The sequence below is a fragment of the Panthera leo genome, chromosome A2 (genome assembly GCF_018350215.1).
Source record: "Panthera leo isolate Ple1 chromosome A2, P.leo_Ple1_pat1.1, whole genome shotgun sequence".
Taxonomy (NCBI): Eukaryota; Metazoa; Chordata; class Mammalia; order Carnivora; family Felidae; genus Panthera; species Panthera leo.
Window position 1 is genome coordinate 28,589,750 of NC_056680.1, and position 24,181 is coordinate 28,613,930.

The window sequence follows — 24,181 nt, forward strand, 5'->3', positions numbered from 1 at the left end:
TCTAGGGAGGCAACAGGACTTTTGGTGGGGATGGTGAGGAGATGCTGGGAAAATGAATACTGGGTCCATGAAATCCAAAAAAGCCCAACCTCCTTTGGAGAGCACAGCAGGGCCACCCAACATTGCTTGTAAGAGGAACCTCCTAGAATAGCCAGCACAGACTAAGAAACAGAAGGTCTTTTCTTGAATGTTCTGTTTGCAGGGGCCAAGGGAAGGCAGGCCCAAGATGGGCAAGTCTGAGTGTTTTCAGTTAAAAAGCAATCGAGGGGTGCCTGGCTGGCTCCTGATTTCAGGTCAGGTCGTGATCTCGCAGTTTGGGAGATCAGGACCAAGTCGGTCTGTGAGCTGGCAGTGCAGAGCTTGCTTGGGATTCTCTCCCTGTCTCTCTCTGCCCCTCCCCAGCTCTTGTTCTATCTATCTCTCAAAATAAATAAATAAACATTTTTTTTAAAAAAGGCAATTGAAACCCAGAGGATTTGCGACAAGCTCTTTTCCTAGTAGACAGGAACAAAGTCAGTCCTGTTTCATCAAAGTCCTTTCTGTGTCCCATTGTTTCCGAGTGGCCCACCAAACATTTGTTTACCCAATATTTACTCTTTTTCATCTTCCTGTGAATTATATTCCTTCCCTTTTGAGTCCCAGACCCCCACGCCCTTCTCAAGTCAGAATGATACATATACCTCATTTTGCCTGACTGTTTTTGGAATCTCCATGTCTATGTGGATTCTCCATATGGATAAAATTAAATTTGTTTCCCTCTTGTTAATCTGTCTCATGTCAATTTGATTCTTAGTCTTGCCAGAAGGTCCTTGAATAGAACGGGACATTCTTGCTCCCCGACATGTGCTATGGCAGACATGTAACACTTCTGCATCAATGACACTAAGTGAGCAGACACCCCAAACACCACCAAGATAGAACTTCCCAACATTTTGAGGGGGAAAAATGTAATGAGGTATGTATGTATGCATGATTAAAATTCAGGCATGCAACATTCAAAACAAGTTTTCAGAATTAAACCTTTAAATCAGAATGCAAAGTCGGTTTGTATTTTTAATTGGCTTGACATGTCATGAGCTCCCAAAAGACACCACATTGCCGACAATCCCCACGAGTTATTCAGTATATTCCTGCAAGTCCTGCTACCTTAGAAAGGGAAAATTAATTGTAAGATAGACAGTTCCATAGCTGGTGGACATCACTGAATATTTTCAAAAGCATTCAAATAAAAGGCAACAAGAGAATGCTTTTATTTTAATTCTCTCTAAATAATGCCACACCCCTTCATGGGAAATGGACTATATTTACCTCAATGTGCTGTGAATTAGTGAAGACTGCATATAAAGAAACCAAGTGTCCTATATGCATGGCACTTTAAATGGTTCAGATTCCCAAATAATACAAAAGCATTTTCAAGTCACACATGGGATATGAAGTGAAAATGTTCTTGGAGGAAATCTTCTCTAATAATACTTACCTACTTCAGAGGGTGCTGGGAAGCTCTATTAACACCAACAGAATACTTTTAGATCTTCAAATAAAAGGACTATAGAAATGCAAAGTATTATTATTATACTTCTGAAATAATTTCACACCTAGGGATGAGAAAACCCCAGGCCAAATTTTACTGCTTCTCTCCTGCCTGATAAACAAGAAATGCCACAGCTGGGGGGGAGGGGGGGGCGTGGAAAGCAAATAGAACAAAGACATCAAAGTTTTTCTTTTCCTTTAGCTTTCTATTTCCTCCAGAAGTCATTTTAGGGGACTCAGGGAAAAAAAAAATGAGTCCGTTTAAGGTCAGGGTTAAGTACAGAGACAATGTTCTCATTGCCTTTTTTTTTTTATTTTTTAATCCAGATAAAGTAACTACCAACTGAGGTGAAAAAAATACACCTGTCCACTTCTATGGGGCATAGTTCCTCCCAAAGCACTGGCCAAACTTAAAAATGGCCTGATAAATCATTACCTGAATCACCTACCAGTATGATCTCACCTAGGAGGTCAGAAAGCAGCTGCTTTAACCAACAGCAGTATTTCTACTTAGCCACTGAGAGCACAAGACAGTCATTCGTGGCCGATGATGGAGGTGGTGGTGATGTTGCTGGTGGTCATGATGGGGAGGATGGTGATGACAGTAATGATAGGACATTAAGAAGAAAAGTTCTCAAACCCTGCTTGTCAATGGGATCATCTGTGGAGCTTTTTAAACGACAGGTTCCTGGTCCCCATTTCAGATCTACTGATTTTGAATCTGAAGAGAGACCTCAAGTCTTCATTTTGTTTTATTTTAACACGGCCATTAGGATAACAACTGAAGTGACAGTGCTTGCAAATCATGTCATGATTAAGAATACAGGCTGTGTAGGGGCACCTGGTGTTTCAGTTGGTGAGGGTCTGACTTTGGCTCAGGTCATGATCTCACAGTTCACGGGTTCAAGCCCCGCGTCGGGCTCTGTGCTGACAGCTCAGAGGCTGGAGCCTGCTTCAGATTCTGTGTCTCCCTCTCTCTCTCTGCCCCTCCCAGGCTTGTACTCTGTCTCTCTCTCTCTCTCTCTCTCTCTCTCAAAAATAAATAAAAACATTACAAAAAAAATAAAGAAAGAAAGAATGCAGGCTTTGTAGACAGACTGGCTGTAGTCTAATCCCAATTCTGACACTTATGAGCTATCTGACTGAGCAAAATACTTCAACCTTAAGCCTCAATTTATGCAACTATAAAATGGAAATGCCGTTACTAGCCACACCTCATAAGGAAGATGCCTAGGAAAGTAAGCAAATTTTGAAAGCTTATCTTAATTCCAAGGAAGACCAAAAGTTACATGTTAAAGAAAACAGTGCTAACCAGACCAATGTGATAAGTATTACATACTGATTTAAACAAAAATTGTGAAAGAATTATGTTAAGAGGCTACGGGGACCAGAAGCAGTGAGGGTGGGGAGTGTCAAAGAGCTATTGCTGACACTGATACAGCATGAAAACACAGTATAAGCACATTATTTGGAAACAGAGATAAACACCGGAAGTACCAGAGCTGAAAGTTGCCCACTGGGGGGTGGGCGTTGGAAGGGTGGGAGAAACGCAGGAGGAGGTAGGTGTTGCATTTTTCGATATTTGCTTTTTAGTGCTGTTTTATTCAAACCATGTACATAAGCTGCTTTGACAAAAATAAAAATGAATTTTAAAAGATAATTCATAACGTGTATAATATTACATATCTTCACATACTAGGGTTAACATAAGGTTTTTCAGTCGACCCATACCTGCTTTTTAGAAACTGATGGATATAATCCCTCCAAACGCACCACCAAAATATCTAGTTCTTGAAAGTGTGCCGTCACCACCTACTATGTCCCTGGCTCACTGGAAGTTTTAAAAAGGCATTTGCTGAATTGAACTGAGGATGGCAGAAAGACATGTAAATATAAAGAAAGAAGTTCCTCTGTGCCATCAAGGTCACATCGGGAAAGAGGTAGCAGCTTCACCTGGGGTGTTTGAGGTGAATGGAATAAAGGGTGTGGGAAAGGGTAAGGGAAGCCAGAAGGGACAGTCCAGTACCATGCAGTTAGCAAAAACAAAACTGTCGCTCCCCCAGACTTAAAGGGGCAAGGAGAAGGAGCAGTTCCCAGAGAGCAGCGGGAGCTCTAGCCACAGAAGAAGGGCCCTTGGCAGGAACTGTGGCCCTCCTTAGAGGGTTATAGTCACTACCAACCAAAGTGTGGCAAGGAAGGTAGGGAATGATATTCTAACCTTGAATTCTCGGATTTTCACCCAGTGCCTTCCATGGGCTAATGCAACAAAAAGCTGGAGAGCTAGGAAGCCCAGGTAATGCTGACAACAGAGGTTAGCCCCCTGGGGCACAGAGCCTTTCAGAGGAACAAGCTGGAGGCACAGAGAATATCCAGCACAAGCAGTAGGCAGAGTTCTGTTTTTATTTTTTATTTCCTTGAAGTTTATTTATTTTTGATAGAGAGAGAGACAGAGCACGAGCAGGGGAGGGGCAGAGAGAGAGAGGGAGACACAGAATCCAAAGCGGGCTCCAGGCTCTGAGCCGTCGGCACAGAGCTCAACTTGGGGCTCAAACTTACACACCTTGAGATCATGACCTGAGCCAAAGTCAGGTGCTCAACCAACTGAGCCACCCAAGTGCCCCTGGTTTTATCTTTGGTTTTAAATTTAAGTCCCTTTTCTACTCAGCCTTCTAAAAAAAAATAATAACAAATAAAAAGTAAAAAGCCCTTGATTTTTCAATGTGTTTAATAAATATAAGTGGCATCATCATCATCACCTAACACACTGATGTCACTGATGATCAGCATTTGATAGCTGGCTAAGCACTTTCACACACGTTGCCTTTATGTCATCCCTCAAAACAGCTCTATGCGGTAGACAGGGCAAGGCTTACCCTGATTTTACAGGTGAGGTTAAGACCTTAAGAAAAGTTAGGTATTTTTCCAAGAATCATAAAGTTACGAAGAGCAGAGCCCAAGCTCTTAACGATTCAGTTAGGGCTCTTTCCACCCATACAATGCTGTCAAGCTACTTATTCACAGTGAGGAGTGCACAATTGATGTTCCTGTGGGAAAAAAAAAAAATCATCAACCAACTTTGTTCTAGGCACTGCACAGAACACAGAAGCAGTCAACAAACAAGACACCAGGGGAAATGGAGCCCACTTGCCCATTCCGTTGTCAAGAAACCACAAGCAATGCCAGAGACGAAAATAATTGAGTTTTCAATCACATTTTACACATCATTGAAAAGAAGGTGTTCAGTAGGGCAAGAAAAGTGTTCAACAGAGGAATAAAAACTCAGGGAAAAGCAGCAAAATATCTCACAAGTTTTGTTTTGGGAGGCTAGAGTAGGCAGAAGGAAATCACAGTCCCTTTACAAGCCACCTGCCACAGAGAGACCAGGGCCCCAGAAACTGGAGGGAAGACCTCTCTGCTTCTCTTGCCCTTTCCACCTCTACCCCTGCGTACACACACACCCTTTGAGAGCTCAGAAAAGCAGCCACAAGTGACTTCTTTGTGACAAACAAAGGAGTAGTGGGAAGTCCAGCAAAATAGCCCATTTTTGAAATACTAATTGAGAACTCTGCATCTTTTGTGACCTACTGCAAAATGTTCAGTTACTTGCCCATGAGGGAAGAAAGTAATGAATGGTATTTTAATTGTAAACCTCCAGACATCCTCCATTTATTCCAAATCTAGCTCCCTAATGTGTAAGCTACTCTACCAGTTTAGGCTTCTGTAGTTGCAAAGCAGTAGAAGCCAGTTGGCTAATTTGAGGATTATTGGAAGGAAACTAGGGACTCAGCAAATCCAAGGCAGACTGGAAACTAAGGCTTAGCAACCATCAGTCACCGAGACAGACATGGAGACTGGGGAACGGGAAGAGCTAAGGTGGTCCCAGAGTGGAGTAGATATTTTCAGAGCAGAATGCCAACTTGGAAAAAGGAGAAGAATGCCGCAGCTCAAGATTCAACTTGTACACGAGCACCCACCTAACCAAGCTGGTGATCACGCCCCCAGCCCTAGGCTGAGTGTAGACTCCTGGTTACAGTTCCATTAATCAAATCACCTTAAAAGGAAATAAAGGTGCTGTCAGGAAGGGGAAACACATAAATACTGGGAAGAAAGCGGAAGGACAGAGAAGTCCCTCTATACTTACCAAGACTCCCTTCAAAAATTCCTTAAGAATCTAACTAGCTAGCAGTTAGATCACTAATTTCTTAAGAGGACATTAATTAGTAATTGTCTACACACAAAGAAAGTGTTTACCCTGACGCCTACAAACCTTCAACCTGACAACATTTTACTTCCAGAGGTCTCACGTCTCACACAACCTGAAAGCTCTCTTTTCGTGTGATTCCTAAAGAGAAGGCAGAATTGGTCCTTCTCTAGGCACGACATGCTCTTCAGAAATATCCTGAAGCATCCAAAAACCACAGACTTGTCAAAATGTCTGATGAATACATTCAGAAGGGTGCTGATTTGATGACAATGACGATGATGGGAATATTAGGAAGAGCAGCTGCAACTAACATGTACTGAGTAGTTGTCATGGGCCAGGACAGAGTAATCCATCTACCCTCTGCAACATCCTATGAGGAAAACAGTATTATTACCTCCTTTTCACAAACTAGGAAACTGAGACACAGAGCGGGTAAATGACGCGTCCATGGTCCAATAGCTAATAAAGGCCAAACCGGGACTGAATCCATGTCTGACTCCAGAATACCAATTTAACAACAGATTTTTGCTGAGAGCAGAGGAAATGGACTGTGCTGGGTGAAAACCCTCTCCAAGAGAAATGTGAACCCCATAACTGTACCTAAAGATTGCAAGGTTCTCAAGATTGCTACAATATCACCAATTCCAAAAATTGATGAGAATTTATTTCTAAGAAGATATCAAGATGTGGTGCAACGGTCCAGAGATAGGCGGAGTTATATGGCCGAAAGCCATTACAGAAGAAGTCCAGGCCAACCAGCTGTCATGGGCTGGAGTTTAGTCATCCCAAAGCAAATCCTCAAAACCGTGTTTTTATAGCTCGTTTTGATCATTCAAGAGAAGTTTTCTCTAATTTGCCTGTAAAATTCTTCTTCACCCTCAAAATAAACATTAAAAACTCAGACCCAGAAGTAGATCTGTCATAAAGTTGGGAATAACTTAAAATATAAGGTAAATCAAAATGGCTTTTCAACTTTAACTAAAGTGGTCACGGTCATGATTGCTGTAATAAAAACGACAGGAAAAAAAGCTAAAATTGTCAAAAACATAATTGATGATGAAAACAAATGGAAAATTATGGCATATTTCACCCTGGCCACCAAAGACTCTTGATGAAACTGCAGCCCTATAATTCCCCAGAATGAATTCTTTAAATTAAAATACTTCATGCAGAACAGAAATTAAACAATGAATCAAAGAACAATGCCATGTAGTGGTATGCGTATAAATATACCTAGCAAAGAGGAAACAATTACATTTTTCCATGTAAAAAACCAACTCGATTTTAATGTGTCACAGAAAAGTGCTAGGTACTTTTCCCATTGCTTCCCACTTGGAAGTTCATTTCCAGTAATTCACTTAGGGTTCACAGAGACTGGGCAGGATGAAATTACCTACACCAAACTGGCTGGCTTTCTCCTTCCTACAAAACTAGGTCCTCCACGCAACTGCACAACTGACTTGCGTGATAAATTTCATCCAGCCCAATTCAAATGCCACTCTGCATTTTAGTTTAAATGCTTTATTTGGCCAGCTGGTTTTATTTAACCATCGACTAGAAGCAGTACGAGTGCATTCTTTTTCCATCTAGCATTAATCTTAGTAAACTTAGCTCCAGTGGAATGTCTTAACTGCTGAGAAGAAAGCAAAAGTCAGCAAGCATACAATTGCATTTGGCTACCCTCAGCACATCATTTTATTTCCTCCTGCTCTCTGCTAACTATTGCTCAGCACTTTTGCCTAAGAGGGAGGACAAGCAGGTGGTTAAGGAAGTTGTCCTGTCAGCTATATCTTTAATCCAAGTGTTTAAATCTCTGAATAAAAGAAAAATCAATGTTGTAAAGGCAATGTTTGTCAAGGCCATGTAATAAATACACTTACCTTTACAGACTGTTCTCAATGGATTTTCCTCCTTTGCTGAGCTTCAAAGCTACAAAGAGATAAAAACGAAAGTAGTGAGTTATCTGCGAGTAAAACACTAAACATTTTCTCTCCAAGTCTCCAAGTAGAATCTCCATATGCCATGGTATGTGGTGCTGGCCGAAGAAGCCACTGATAAAACCCATGCCTTGTACCTCCCTCACAAAGAGGCCGATAAAAGACACCGTCATCAAGCGAAAACAGTGCGCACATCTACCCAGAATTGAATCACAAAAACTGGCCAGACCTACAGTGTTTTGGGTTGTGAACTCCTCAACAGAATGGGAATGGTTTATAAAGTGCAGAGATGAAAATGGAATTAAACGTTATGCAGCACACACAGTCTGACCAGGCATTTTATTTGCTTACTTCTTTCATTGTCATCTTTCTTGCACACTCGACTTCCATTTCTCTGCCAAGTTTTATGTGGGGAAGCCTGTTCCATATACACAAGGTGCATGGCCTTTTCAATCTAGACCTTGCCACTTGTTCCCATGAGTACACAAATGCAAGCTGACAGGCGCAGTCCCCCTTCTCACAGTAGAGAAAAGCCCCCCAAACGGAGGAAACCCCGCTTGACATTTCAAATAAAAATCTGACTTGTTAAATTAAACTTCCTGTGACTAAACCATGCCACATACTGAGCACACACGGGTCCACATGACAAGAGGTGTGGTACATTATGGTTTTGTTTTGTTTTTTTCTTAAATGTTTATTTTATTCTTGAGAGAGAGGCAGCACAAGCAAGGAAGGGACACAGAAAGAGGGGAACAGAGAACCTGAAGCAGGCTCGATGCTAACAGCAGAGAACCCAATGTGGGGCTCGAACTTGGGAACCACAAGATCATGACCTGGGCCAAAGTCAGACATTTAACCAACTGAGCCACCTAGGCGCCCACGTTCTAGTTGTTAAACAATATGGCAGTCCACCCTTATTGGAGGTTTCACTTTCTGTGTTTTCAGTTACCACCAGTCAACAATGGTCTGGAAGTAGATGATCCTGCTACTGACAAATTATCAGAAGGTCAAAGTAGCCTAAGGCCACTCATGGTGCCTACATCATTCACCTCACTTCACTGCATCTCGCCAGCCTCTTACCATCTCACGTCATCACAGGAAGGGTGAGTACAGCACAATGAGATATTCTGAGGGAGATCAGAACTGTTGCTCATCTCTTACTACGCCTAACTTATACACCAAAAAAACAGTATATACAGGGTTTGGTATCCAGAGCCTCAGACATCCACTGGGGGTGTCAGAATGCACCCTCAGTCAATAAGCAGGGATCTACTGTAGTAATAACATTTCACGGGCTGATTCTATATCAGTACATCATTACTCACATGATGACTCCATGTGGTCAAAAATAATGGAAATATTGCCTCTGTCATTCTCAGCTAGGTCCCAACATCCCCTACAGGTGTAATAGTTGGCAATGGCCAAGTAATTCATGGTTTTCCCATGGTTCTTTCTCTTTTCCTTCAGTGCCCTAAGTACCTGCATTATTAGCTCTTACCAAACAACCTAATACCACTGATGCATGACCACTAAAGAACATGACCAAACTTGGGCTGTGATGTAAATCTTGGAATATTAATGCAGGAGATAAAGACCCTCTATGAGACAACATCAGAAATTTCCCCTTCCCCCTGTATTACATGGATTGCAATAGATTTGGGGGAAACATAATTTGGAGAAGACTAGATAAAATAGTATAATATTGCATTTTGCAAAATATAATAGATGTGGGGTCTGACAACTGCCTTTCCATTTTAAACACAGAGAAATGCTAAACAAAATATGATGATAATTTAAATACATATATATCCAAATAGTCAAGTTCAAAAGAAAGGGAGAAGACAAATATGAAAAGAAAATGAATGTAAATTTGAGAATGAGACATGAATCCTCTTGAAAAAAAGCACCCTAAGACCTCAGCAAGATAAATAAAAGCAAATCCACAGGTAGATACATCAGAAAGAAACCACAAAACACCAGAGATAGAAAGTCTTAAAGTCAATCAGAGAGAAAAAACAGACTCCTTGCAAAACAACTTGTCATCAGCAAAAATAAAAGCAAGGCAGCAACGGAATAACATGTTCAAAGTACTAAGGGGGAAAAAAGTTCAACAAAAATTCTATAGCCATGCTAAACCAATTATCATGCAAGAATGACAAAGAAATAAGGACATTTTTCAGGGGGGGAAACAGACTGTTTTCTGTTTACAGTAGTGTACTTTTGCTGAAAGAAATACTAAAAGATATAATTGAATAAAAAGGAATTGAACCCAGATGGAAGGAATGAGTATCAAAAAGCAATGGTAGGGGCGCCTGGGTGGCGCAGTCGGTTGAGCGTCCGACTTCAGCCAGGTCACGATCTCGCGGTCTGTGAGTTCGAGCCCCGCGTCGGGCTCTGGGCTGATGGCTCGGAGCCTGGAGCCTGTTTCCGATTCTGTGTCTCCCTCTCTCTCTGCCCCTCCCCCGTTCATGCTCTGTCTCTCTCTGTCCCAAAAATAAATAAAAAACGTTGAAAAAAAAAAAAAAAAAAAAAAAAAAAGCAATGGTAAACAAAGAAATTAGCAAGCATGATAGTTAATCTAGCTAATTTAATAATAAATAATGGGTATTGAATAATAATTACTAAGCCTTGGTTGTAAAAAACCAACAACAATAATTTTTAGGGTTTGCAAATAACGAGAAATGAATGGTTGGCTATAATTATATGGAATAAGTGAGGGGAATGAATTGCTTAGAAGGAAGAAACAGATACTGATAAATTGTTAAAGATATGCATTAAAGTTACCGACCAACTTGTTAAGGATAACCAGCATTTCTTTCTCTATGTATATAACCAAAGACACCCTTGCATATATGCTCACAGAGATGCATACAAGAATGTTTAGAGCATCATTGCTAGAATGCCAAGAACTCCTGAAAACAACCCAAACATCTATCAACAGTACAATGAATACATACATTTTTACAGTCTTACAATAGGGTATTATACAGCTTGGAAAAATCAGTGAAATAGTTACACACATCAACATCTATGTCTCTCAAAAATATGATATAAAACAAAGAAGCAAGTCATAGAAGACTAAATATATTATTCCATATATACAACATGTTCAAAATGACAAAAATATATACTATCTTGTTTTAGAATATAACAAAAGTGCCAAAAACCATAAAGAAAAGCAAAGGAGTGATTTACACAGAATTCAGGCTACATTTAGCTTGAGGGCAAGGGAGGAGATATAATAAGAAGCATTGGGGAAGATTCTGGAATATGATAATGCTCTATTTCTTGGCCAGGAGAGAGGTATCTCTATGTTCAGTTTATTATTTTCCATAATAATTATAATACAGTACAATAACTATAAACAACTGTAAATATGCACTTCCAAAAATTATTTTGTATGTATGTTCTATTTCACAATTTTAAAACATGTACGAGTAATCAAAAGAACAGAAATGTCCAAACCAACTAAGGGAACAATATAGTGAACAGAAAACTCAGCCAATTCTCTACAGAAGACAGGAATGGAAGCAAAGGAAAGCACAATGCATAGAAAATACAAAAGGAAATATTTAAAATAAGTTCAAATATGTCACTAATCAGAGTAAATGGACTAAGTACATCTGTTAAAATAAATTTTTTAAATGGATATTTTTAAACTTTGCTATATGATGTTTACAAGAAACACATCTAAAACATAAAGAGAGTCTGAAAGGAAAAGTATAGAAAACTATACACCAAGCAAACAGGAACCAAAAGAAAGCTGAGACCTTCACTGGGGCTGTCAGCTGAAATACCTACATGTGGCCTCGCCATGTGCCTTGAGTCCCCCAACATGGTGGCTGGGTTCCAAGGGCAAGAGTTCCCAGAGAGGGAGTCAGGCAGAAGCTGTATTCTTTATGGCCTAGGCTTGGAAGTCACTTGAACACCATTTACATTTAACACCATTTGTGACAGGGCACTCACAAACCCCCATGGAAACCCAAGGAAAGAGAACAAAGGCTCCAACTCTTGGCAGGAGGAATATTGGTCAGTGCTCAGCGAGAAGAGCACACAGGACTGGATAGATGTGTTGGTGTGACCACCTGTGGAAAATGTAACCTGCCACGGCATTCTTTGCAAGTACACGTGGAGCATAAGCCACACTGACCACATGTTAGGCCCCAAAGGTAGTCTTCGCAAACATCAAAAAACAGATACCAATCAAAGTTCTCTGATCACGGTACATTAAAGTTAGATGTCAATTATGAAATCATATTTTAAAAACCTGTGTTTGAATATTATAATCTTCAGGACAGTTTCCCTTGCAGAGCTGGGGTTGGACGAGACCACTGAACGAATCCCACTGCACAAGGGTTCTCATCTGAAGCCCAAATCACCACTTTGGTTGTGGATATATTGAATTTGAGGTGCCTGAGAACTATCTAAAAGAAATGTCCAGGTAGGGAGTTGGATACGTGTCTCTGTGACTCAGAGAGGAGTTTTGGGAATGGTGAGTTATCCAGGCGTAGGAAGTAATGTGATGTGAGTATGGATGCAGCTGTCCAGGGAGACGGTACCAAGTAGGAAGGGAAGATCCGATCCTTGAGGACTTTCAACAGTTAACACCTGTGTTGAGGAGGATGCTGCCCATATAGGAGAGAGAATAGTTGCCAGAGAAGTAAAACAGAAACCATTAAGTGTCACAGAAAGGTCAAGTGATAAAAATACTAAAAATGCCCAGCGTGAAGGTCACTGAGGAGCCCAGTGAAAACTTGGACTAGTTGAGACAGAATTCAGTTGGGAGTTAGTTACGAAATAAGTGGAAATTAAAATGAAGACAAATAAGGACAAATTGTAGACATGTTTGGGTGTGAAGGAGAGGAGAGAAAATACCAACAGGAAGTAGATAAAGGACAATGAGAGTTTCTTTGTATAGTTTATAAACGGGGAAAAACCTGAGTGTCAGGGTGATGAGAAGGTCCAGTTGAGACTAAGAGGCTAAAAGCAGAAGAGCAAGAGAGGGTAACCAGTGCTACAGGTTCCCAGAACGTCAAAAGGGATAGTCGTGAGACTGGTCTTCCAAAAGAACTTTGGGCTCATCCTGGTCATGTAATGCCTTGTGACAGGCATGCATGGGATTGCCTCAACTTATTACTTTCTCCTACGTGTATGTTTTATCACCTTGATTTGCATCTAAACTCTTCAAGACCCAGGACCTTTATTGTTCAAAGCAACCTCACCTGCCCATGCATTGTGAGCCCCAGATTCTATACCTGCATCAAATCATCCTTCGGTAAATACTTGTGGAGTAGACAAGTACACGTGGATTCTACAGTCTTCGTGTACACCTCTGGCACCCGAGCATTTTCCACAGAGGTCTACATATCCAAAGCAGGAGCAGGTCAGGATCAGGAAATTCTGGTTTCAATGCCCAAAGTACACATCTCTGGACAAAAGTCAGGAATACCCACCCAAAGTAGTCCTCTCCTTCCCACGTTTGCCTTGACCCAAAAATCCAAGGACCTAAACTTCTCTAGGCCATGAAGGCATGTTTACCTGCAGCTACAATGTGGTACGCCACTTCCTACCCCCCTCAGGCCTAGCTCATCCCCATTTTGTTCTAGAGCAGACAGACTCTGTCTGACCTCATATGACCCTCATATGACCTCTTGCAAGACAGACTAGCTTTCGAAATCAATCCAAATAGGTTTGGGCTTCAGCTGCTCCTAAAAGACATAAAAACGGAAGCAGAGCAGTACGGGCCAGTTAATACACTGATTTATCTTGGTGGTTTTTCAGAGGACAGCCACCTAGAAAGTCTTCACCAACCGCAAGCCCCTCACTCCATGACCCAGCCCCCAGCCCCCTGAAAAACCAGTCAGCATTTAAACAAGCATCATTCTCAAATAGAGAAACCTTCTTTGCGATTCATCATCTCCCAATTGAAACCTAGGTCTGGGAACCATTCAACTGCACCTTAACACGACCAGGAACTGAGGGATTTCCTCCCATTGTTTGCATTCTGCAGCCCTCGCCTGACCTGACTGCCACAGGAAGGGATTGGTTATTGACCTTTAAGTCTTTAACAATTACCTACATATCTGGGAAAGAAGTCTTTTCAGTCGGGAATGAAGACCAGACACAAGAATGAAGACACTGAATAAAATCGGCCCTTGTTTTCCTTCTTACACTATGTTCAGTGGGCTGTTACTGCCGACAAATTATTGCAACATCCTTTCAAATGATAGCCAATTTTCAACTCAGAGAAGATTCTTAAACCTTTTTCTATGTATCGGTGAAAACCAGGCAGCTGGAAAACATAGCCCTGGTTAAACGACCTGATGATGAATGGATATTTTAAACACATGGAATTATTTGTAAATCTGCATACTGATTTAAACACTCACAAGAAACAGCAGCAAGGACACTAGAAACTTGACATTTCTCAGGTATATTCCTAGAAGTTTTATTTCAGTTTGTATGTATTTCTATTAGAATTTCTAATTCAGAATCTGTGAAACTGATATATTTAGAGTTCAGAGGGGTGGTTAGAATAATTCTTAGTTTTGTTATTCACCTAGAAAGCTGAGCAATACTGTCAAAATACATATGGAAGTCTTTCCACTAGACCTTAAGTTCAACAAAGATACAGACAACATCTATCTTGTTCTGCACTGAATCTACATCCTCTACAACAGTATCTGGCACATAACACACACGCAATAAAATTCGCTAAATAAAGGAATATTGTAAGTTTGCTTTACTATTAAAATTGAAAATTCTTTTTTATTAAAGATCTGTTTTTGAAAGAGAGCATGCGAGCGCAGGTGGGGGGAGGGGCAGAGGGAGAGGGAGGGAGAGAATCTCAGGCAGACTCCACGCTCAGCACAGAGCTTCACGCAGGGCTCGAGACTGTGAGATCATGACCTAAGCCAAAAGCAGGAGTCAGACACTAAGCCACTCAGGCATCCCAAGATTTTTTTATTTTCTAAGTAATCTCTACACCCAACGTGGGGCTTGAACTCATACGCCAAGACTGAGAACCACACACTTCACCAACTGAGCCAGCCAGGGGTCCCTAAAATTGAAAATTCTTAAGTTAGGGTTAATTTTGTTTATTTTTGTTCTTTTTTTTTTTCCTTTTCTTAATTTGTACCCGAGGGCTTTCGTAAGATGAGAAGATCTCTCTCTACAGAAGCCTACACTTCTGTGGCCACACACACACACACCCCACACCATCGCCACACCTGTTCAATGCTGTCATATTTGCCAGACATCGGAAAAGCAAATTTGCCAAGAATATGAGCTCTGGAAAATCATTAGGTGACGTCTAAGGAGCTGCATACCAATCAGCCAATAATTAGCATGTTAAAATTCAGAGAGCTAGTGACAAATCAAATTGCATGAAATCTCGGGGAGCATGACCCTGGCCAGGTTAGTGTCCTGGCTATGGGAAGGCAGTGGCATTGTCTGACCAGCCAGACAGGACTGGGAAGTACCATGGCCACTCTAATCCCAGGGGGAGACACTCTGACAATGTGACATTTGCACAGGGATGCCCTAACGTGGCCCCAGTATGTTTCCTCAAAATGGGATGACATTTCAAGTCAAACAGCTCTGATCCCAATAGTACAAACCCTCCCCAAACTCGAATATAACCTGATTTTGAGAAAAACAGGGTCATCTCGGAGAGAAACTGGGGTTGCCCAGAAGCAATGTAAAAATAATCAATTTTTAAGGAAGGTCAAACCAGATATTCAGTGTTTAACCTCATTTGTTACCATTCCATCATTACATAGACCTCAGAGAGCCTTCGTCTAAAAACCAGTTCTCATTTGAGCAAAATCCTGTTCCCGGAGCATCCACACTGGGTACTTTTTAATGAATGCTGAAGCCAGCTACAAAATTGAGCTACCAAAAGGTGTGGAGAGTGACTGTTAGTGCACTGTGTCCTCACCAAACCCCTGCTGTCTGGAACTGCTGTCCACATGCGAGTCTGTCCAAGGATGTATGGCCACTGCTGTTCCCGCTGCTTCCAGCCTATCTAAGGTCACCTTTCTTACATGGCTGATTCATTCTAAAGGAAGAAACACAGAGGTTGGAGAACACCAACTCCCCATTTTGGTTTCTGCAGTGCCCATACGCCTGGGGGAACACACTTAAAAAGAGTCCAGGATGAAGGGCCCAACCTCTAACCAGGCCCACCCAGCTCTTGGGGTAAATGCTCTGCCTCCACCACATGGCCTGTGTGCGCCTGGTTGGAATATGTTCCCACTCCAAGCCAACGGTGACTGGCCCACCAGTTCCCCCCCCCCCCCATTCCACTACAGGGTCAGGCAGCAGCCTGTGCTCCTCCTGGCTCGTGGCCCGATGCTCTGATAGCCCAGCTACGTCACTGTGGAGAGGGAGTCTGGTTGTGCCCTCCTCTGAACTCTCCATCTGGAAGATTCTCTGGCCTCCTTCCCTCTCATTTTTAATCTGACAGACACTGCTGGACAGGGAAACTCAGAGCACACCAAAGTTCATTTTCCCTTCCCTGCTTCTCGGCTGGCTTAATCACAGGGGCAGAATGAGGTTGGCGTGGACCGGGATGCCAGGAATTAAATGAGGGTCCCTGACCACTGGATCGCATTAGTCCTGCCTTCCAAAGTCTTAATTAGTCTTCCTCTGCCTGGCACACCCACTTGCCTTTGGAAAACAGGAAGGTGGCAGAGTAAGATGCCATGTTCACAGCAAGTATTCCACAAAATATTGGTTGAGAAGGACGGTCGCAAATGCCTGCTGGCTCAGGGCTTTGCAACAACAGTCAGTTTTGAGGTCTGGGCCCCAGCGGCAAGATTTCTGCTCCCCTTTCTAATGCAAACCGTTATGCAGTGTTACCCTGAGTGATATTCAGACCCTAGCTCAATTTGGAAGCAAAATGATCTTAACAAACAGTGGCAGACTTACAGATAGGCTGCTGAGTCTGGGGACCAAAATAAAGGACAAAATGAAGAAAAAAAAGAAAGTGAAGGATTGATGGCGAATGGAGAGAGGAAAACGAACAAAGAGAAATGAGGAGGATTTCGGGACTACATACCTCAGCTCTTCTACTCCTAAATGAGCTGTGAACATACCAAGGACCCAGGGGTGGAAGCAATGTGGGGGAAATCACAGAAAGGAGACAGAGCAACAAATTTGGGGATTTTGATGCTGGAACAGATTCGGGGCTAGCGGTGAAATAGATGCAACAGTAAGTAACGTTTGAGAGGTTTCAAAAGACAATGAGTCTTAATTCCCTTCTGTTTTGCACCTCTTGAATTAAAGTGAGACACCAAAATTTGCTATTTTTCTAAGAGGACATTGACAGATACAATGGAAACTCTGAATACATTTTTTCCCTCTGCATTCATTATCTCTGGCCCTTATCCACAGGCCTACTGCAGACTAAATTGGATTCTGGATCACTGGTACTGAGGCGCTGCAATTAATTAACAATAAAAACATAATATTTATATCCAGGCCTAACAACATCTGACATTTAAACTATTCTGCCAGTCGGGCAAATTCCATTCGACAAATTTTCATTTTAATGAACATGACAGGCCATGGTTTACATGATAGGCCAAGGAGCAGGACGGAGTTGATCTCCTGGCATGGGTTCTCAAGGCCTGGCCACGCTGCAGGAGAAACAAGCTGGGGAACTGTCAGAGAAATAGAAATACCAGATCCCCGGTCCCACGCAGACAGACCAAGAACACACGGCCCACAACAAAGATCCTAGCAGGCAACTGTCCTTGTTTCCTGTGCAGGCTCAACGTTAAATACCTCCTGCCCCTTATGATCCACTGGATAATTTTCCTATCTTCGGGCTGCTGACATTTTCTTTGGGGCACGAAAATCCCTTAGTCCTTCCTAATTAAAAAGTGATAAACGTTTTGCAAGGCGTCCAATAATGTGCAAAGTACACAAGAGTTGGAACTGATGCAGCTTTCTCAGTTGGCACAAGACTGGCCTTCCGTGTTTTGCCAGATGGTGTATCTCAGTAAGTCCCCAATCCCTGACTCAAGTGAGGGGCATTGTCAATATGATGCTGAAGCAGAGACTATCTTTAAATGCTATCTTATTTTACATTATACCAATGCCAAAGGCCTAACATTTTTTTTTCCTTGCTGGAACTTTCACAGCTAAAGAAGTTTTCATTTTTCTGTGACTCATTAGTCAAGCCAACAGGAAGGAGATGGTAGAGATGAGGGGGAAAAAATTTCAATTCCCTAAGAACCATGTAAATTCGCTGGAAACCAACATCAGAGACCAGATCTCCCAGCCTGACCTCTTAACACTCCTCTGTGGGTTACGGGTCACAGGGTGACTGGGTGAGATGGTGTAGAGTTCTCCAAACCTGTCTTCACTACCCCAAAAATGTGGAGGTAAAGGACAGAGTTAAGGATGAAAAATGCAAAGGAGGGCAAGGCAATTAGACAGAAGCATAACAGATATGGGAAAGAGCCAGTAGAAAACTAACAACAAAATGTCAGTAGAAGCCTTTCTTATTGGAAAGGCCATATATTTCTAGTTCAGTTATCTAAAACAGTCTTTATCCTAGCTTTTAAATCAATTCAAAGGAAATGAAATAAAGTTCCAATTTAAAAGTAAGACTTCTTTGGAATACGGATTTGGTTCTTGGGTTCCAATTTCAGCAATTGAAACAGCCACCTTCATGGCGACTTGTCTTCAAACTGTAGCTCTGAATAGATCCAAAATGGTGCCGATGTTCCATGTGTATGGGCATGATACCAGAACATTAAATCTTGAAAAGATAACAGCATTCCCACTGTTATAACCCAATTTGGAATTATTACTGGTTTCAGTTAAGGTGACAACCCATATGTAGCGAGTAAACATACACACATGTACACACAAATGTTACAGTCATCATCACACATTTGAGGACATTACATCCATTCCCTCATATATAACATTAGGAGAAAAGTGCTATTCAGAACTCTATTGCACACTGAGGAAAGGGTAATTAGAGATAATTGGCCTCCCGAAGAGGTGAGGTCCAAGGTCATAGGCAGGTAAAGTGGCAGAGGTACCAATCCAAGCCCAAGCCAAAGCTCTACACAACACAGTGGCATATGATGGCATCCGCAAGGGAGACGGCATGAAAGAATTGATTCTTTTTGGCAATAGTCAAAATATCTTTTAAATATCAGGTATAAAACATTTTCAGCCCACCAGATGCTTATTTAATTTTAAAAAATCAATTTTTATGGAGCTGCTATGTTTGTTAATGCCTGGTTATGTTCCTGAAAAAGAAAAGCCTTACAGAGAAAAAGATGCATTTCTTAAAGTTGGGAAGAAAAGCAAATCCTAACTAGATTGAACAGAAAATGTTTGACATTACACAAATGAACAGAATCTATAACTTTAACATGCCTTTGCGGGAGGCATGTTCTAAAATGGTCATATCAAATTCAGAACACAAAAGACTTAACATGCTTACTGTCGTAAACAAAGGCATTTGGTTAAATGAAAGTTCCATCAAAGCTTAATAACCAAATTCAAGTGAACACAAAGTAAAGGGTTATATACTTTCTGCGGTTTCAGTAATAGCTAATCTAATAATGGTAAATGGAGGGTTATTGTTGATTCTTTTGCCTCTGTGTCATAAATTAGATAAAGCAACCTGGCAGTTACAGTACTTTGGAGTTTTATTTGACTAAGTGATTTTAAAGCTATCTCAAAATATAACAAAGCCATGACTTGAATGATTGCTGAACTGCACCTTGCTTTCCATCACCACGTTAGTACTTCTGACCAATGTTAAGTAAGTAAAAAGCTTCCTGTGAACTGAAACTATTCTGTAAAGCTCCGTAACTGACCATTTAGAAGGCAAAGTGTCATTGATGCAGTATCATCTGACATTCTGTTTCACCAGGGCCAAGCTTGTAAAATATAAACTATAAGAGCGGTCAAGGGTTATTTGTTTTCTGATGCAAAACTTGGGAACAGTAGAATTTCTCTGGCTAATGATTTTTCATAGCACATTTCCAATTTTCTACCACAGTTTATTGATCTGGAATACTAAAAGTTTTCTTCCCTAGCTACAGAACATACAAAGCCCGAGCCCTAGGTCCCATGGGTTGTACTCCAAAGGCAATGGTGGTGGCCTCTCATCGGGTGGCTGAGGAGTGGCAACACGAACCAAGGCGTTTTCCTTACTGAAAGAATGTTCCGGTCGAATACTAGGCCTTTTGATAACAGGAAACACTCCCCTCGCCTCTGCACTTGGAGAGGAGACTCGACACCTGCAGTTGTGAGAGCCGATGGGTTGCCCTTCACAAAAGCAGTCTATTTTCCTGCATTTTCCCCTTGTGCCCTGATATGGTTACTTTCAATTACCCTGATAGCCCAGGAAGAAAAATATCCCTCTCTCCATATTTCATTCACATAATAAGAATCTGCAAGCTGTTCTGTATGACAGATGAGGACTGTAAGCTGAAGCAACTTGTTCCGCCTGTCAGCCTCCAAGAACCCACAGCAATGAGATACAATCGTGATGACATTACTAGAGAAGAAGTGGGTCAAATACATGGTCACTTTAAAACAGAATGTCAACTGTTCTTTCCACTCCAGTAATTTGATGCAGTGGTCCCCTCTCCCTCCCCAAAAAAACAGAAAGAAGAGAAAACAGTACTTACCGCCATTAGCGTGCGCCTGCACATGTACGTGCACACAAGTACATGGATGCAACTACTGTTAAAGCATTGTTCCTATAAGCCCTTAAATGACTTTTCCAGCCTCTGACCAATCAGTCAACAAAACTTTATCAAGTGTCTACTATGAGCCAGACACTAAACTAGGTAGAGTGTTGAAAAGAGGCATAGACCCTGACTTGCAGAGTTTACAGTGTGGGGTACAGGACACACATTAACAAAGCGATTGAAATGGATGCAATGAAGGCTGCAAGTGAAGTTCAAGGTACTGAGGGGGCTTACAAAATAACTAACCAAGTCTTGTGGGTCAGAAAAAATTTCCCTGTGGAAGAGACATTTAAGCTAAGGTGTCAAGTAGAATTAGTAGCTGGGTAAGAGGTGAGAGGGAAGAGTCCCAAGCACAGGGCCTTTGTTTTCAAAATGTTTCCTTTCGAAGAAACCAAGGCCTCAAGATGCAGTAGAAAGTACAATGGAATAGAGGAAGCCATGAAGTCCACCACTGGGAGTCAGCATCTTTTCACTGTTTTAACCCCTCTTTTAAAAACGTAATTAAAAGAAACTTTTAGGAGTGCCTAGGCAGCTCGGTCAGTTAAGCATTGGACTCTTGATTTCAGCTTACGTCATGATCTCATGGTTCATGAGTTCTAGCCCTGCTTTGTGCTGACAGTGCAGAGCCTGCTTGGGATTTTCTCTCTTTCCCTCTCTCTGCCCCTCCCTCGCTTGCGCTCTCTCACGATCTCTCAAATAAAATTTTAAAAACCTTAAAAATAAATAAAAGAAACATTTTGGAAAGCACTAGTATGCCTCAGTCCTATCTTACCACATAAGGGCAAAAGTTAATCATAACCACATCTTCTTGCTGATCTAAATATTAAGGTAGATTTTACCTAAAAAAAAATCTAATTGATCTTGAGTGTGCTGGTTAAAGCCCATGGGTTATTTAAAAAAAAAAAACAAACATATTTTGACAGCAGTGAAACCTGCAGCATGTACAACACTAAGAGTCTAAATGTGTTCAGGGTACAAGAATATGAAAATTAACACAAGCAGTGGTAAATGTGGTTTATAAAAAAAAAAAAGAAAAAGAAAGAAAGAAAAAGACTCCACCAATGATATTCCCCAATGGTGGAAATTAAGAAGGAAGAGGTTCTCTTCTCTAATATTTGGTCATGAAAATCCATGAAATTTGTTCTTGCAAAAAAAACTGCTTTGGATCATCATTCATCCCTCTTACAGCACACAACTTTTTTTCATGGGTTTAACAACTTGGAACAGAGAGGGAAAACTGGATTTATTCATAAGAATGCTTGCCCTTTCCACTAAACCCCAACGTGTGACGATTGGACTATTTTCTTTCCAATCTCAAAATGCATCCTCAGAATCCAAAATCAATCAAAATTGCATTTAACTGAGTGCTGAATTTGGCCCTAAAAACTCAATGACCGACTAGGGCTACTGGTATAGGGAGTTTGTTGTTGTTGTTGTTTTATGTTTTTATGTACTAATTACCAGCAATTACCTTAGCAGTTGCTCTAAAATGAACACAAGCCAGGGCTACTTTTATTTGTTTGTTTGTTTGTTTTTAATGTTTATTTATTTTGGAGAGAGGCAGAGACAGGGCGTGGGCCGGGGAGGGGCAGAGAGAGAGGGAGACACAATCTGAAGCAGACTCCAGGCTCTGAGCTGTCAGCACAGAACCCAATGCAGGGCTCAAATCTGTGAACCGTGAGATCATGACCTGAGCTGAAGTCAGACGCTTAACTGACTGAGCCACCCAGGCGCCCCTGTTTGTTTGTTTTATATTAATAGTTTCAGGTGTACAATATAGTGATTCAACAATTATATTCATTACTCAGTGCTCATCATGATAAGTGTGCTCTTAATCCCCCTTCACCTATTTCACCCATCCCCCCCACCCACCTCCCCTCTGCTAACCATCAGTTTGGTCTCTATAATTAAGAGCCTATTGTTGGATTCAGCTCTTTTTTTGTTTTGTTTCTTAAATTCCACATATGAGTGAGATCATATGGTATTTGTTTTCCTCTGACTGATTTCACTTAGTATTACACCCTCTAGGTCCATCCATGTTGCTGCAAATGGCAAGATTTCATTCTCTTTTATGGCTGAGTAATATTCCATTGTGTATATATATCACCTCTTCTTTATCCATTCATCAGTCGATGGACACTTGGGTTGTTTCCATCTTCGCTATTGTAAATAATAAACACAGGCGTGCACATATCTTTTCAGATTAGTGTTTTCATATTCTTTGGGTAGAGAGCCAGTTGCAGAATTGTTAGATCATATGGTAATTCTATTTTTAATTTTTTGAGGAACTCCCGTACCGTTTTATGTAATGGCTGCAAGAGTTTGTATTCCCACCAACAGTTCATGAGCACTCCTTTCTCTCCACATACTCACAACTAGGGCTACTTTTAAAAAATACAGTATGCAGAGGCGCCTGGGTGGCTCAGTCAGTTAAGCATCCAATTCTTGATTGAGGCTCAAGTCATGATCCCACAGTTCATGAGACAGAGTCCAGTGTCGTGTTCTGTGTCGACAACACGGGGCCTGCTTGGGACTCTCTCTCTCCCTCTCTCTCTCTCTCTCTGTCCCTCCCCCGCGCATATTGTCTATAAATAAATAAATAAATAAATAAATAGATAAATAGATAAATAAAGCCTTTTTTAAAAATACAGTATGCAAACCATAGAGAATCCTGTTGCTTAGATCCTATCAAGAGTTCAAACTGGAAGGCGTATTTTAAGAGGAATCCTGGCCAAGTTAGAGAGTTCGTCCAGGAGTGCAGCCAGAATGGTGGAGGGTTCTGAACTTCACATAAAGAACAACTGAAGTACCTGGAGATTCAGCCTGGCAAAAAGTAATGAGAGACACAAAAACCTGCCTTCTTACATTCAATGGATCACTCATTGATAAAGACATTCCTTTTGATTGAGCACTTCCTCTGCACAAGGCACTGAGCAAGACAATAAAGATACAGCACTGAGCAAGAAACCTCCAGTCTTTCTTTTATCATGTGGAAGAAAAAATAGACTTTTTCTGTGGCACTTCCCAGGACACAGTATAGCAGAGCAGAGCACAGATTCTGGAATCAGAGCACTAAAATCAAAGCCTTATAGGGGGCCAAATGGTAGCCCCCAAAGAGATATATCCGAGTCGGAGAGAAGAGGAAAAGACACAGAGAAGGCCAAGTGAAGGAAACAGTTTTACAGCTACAGGCCAAAGAATGCCTGGAGCCACTAGAAGCTAGAACAGGCAAGGAAGGGTTCTTCTCTACAGTCTTTTGGAGGAGCACACAATGGTCCTGAACTGTGACATTTAATTCCTTAAAAAGTACGCAGGACTTGATTTCCTATAGCAGCTACCACCCCTCGGATAAGAATGGAGGGGTTGCTCTTTACCCCAACTAGACCATGAACAACCTTACAATCAAAGCTAGGGGGGCTAGTGAGTTTTCAAAGAAGATACACCTACCTTTATCACTCTCTCCCTTCTTGCATTTAGAATACTTCAGACACTGCCAGCTACACCCTGGGAAGCAAAGTCAAAATGTGCAGCAGGCCAGGCAGTAGGTCTGGGAAATTAAGATATAGCTGCCTGTTCCGATTAGTGGTATTGCTGCAGGGCCAGAATATCACGGTTCATTTGGGCCTGGTTTGGCTGAAAAGATACAAGCCTCAAATAAGGCTAGACAGTAAAATAGACAAATAAAACTATGGAGGGGCGCCTGGGTGGCGCAGTCAGTTAAGTGTCCGACTTCAGCCAGGTCACGATCTCGCGGTCCATGAGTTCGAGCCCCGCGTCAG

General features: G+C 41.6%; 1 protein-coding gene across 4 annotated transcripts in view; it reads right to left on the bottom strand.

Annotated features, from left to right (window-relative positions):
- Positions 1-24,181, bottom strand: part of FHIT (fragile histidine triad diadenosine triphosphatase) — a 1,408,202-nt gene that overhangs the window by 1,366,856 nt on the left and 17,165 nt on the right. For all 4 annotated transcript variants that reach the window (XM_042929865.1, XM_042929864.1, XM_042929861.1 and 1 more), the window contains exon 2: positions 7,615-7,663. The gene's annotated coding sequence lies outside the window, so the exon portion shown is untranslated. The remainder of the gene's footprint in view (positions 1-7,614; positions 7,664-24,181) is intronic.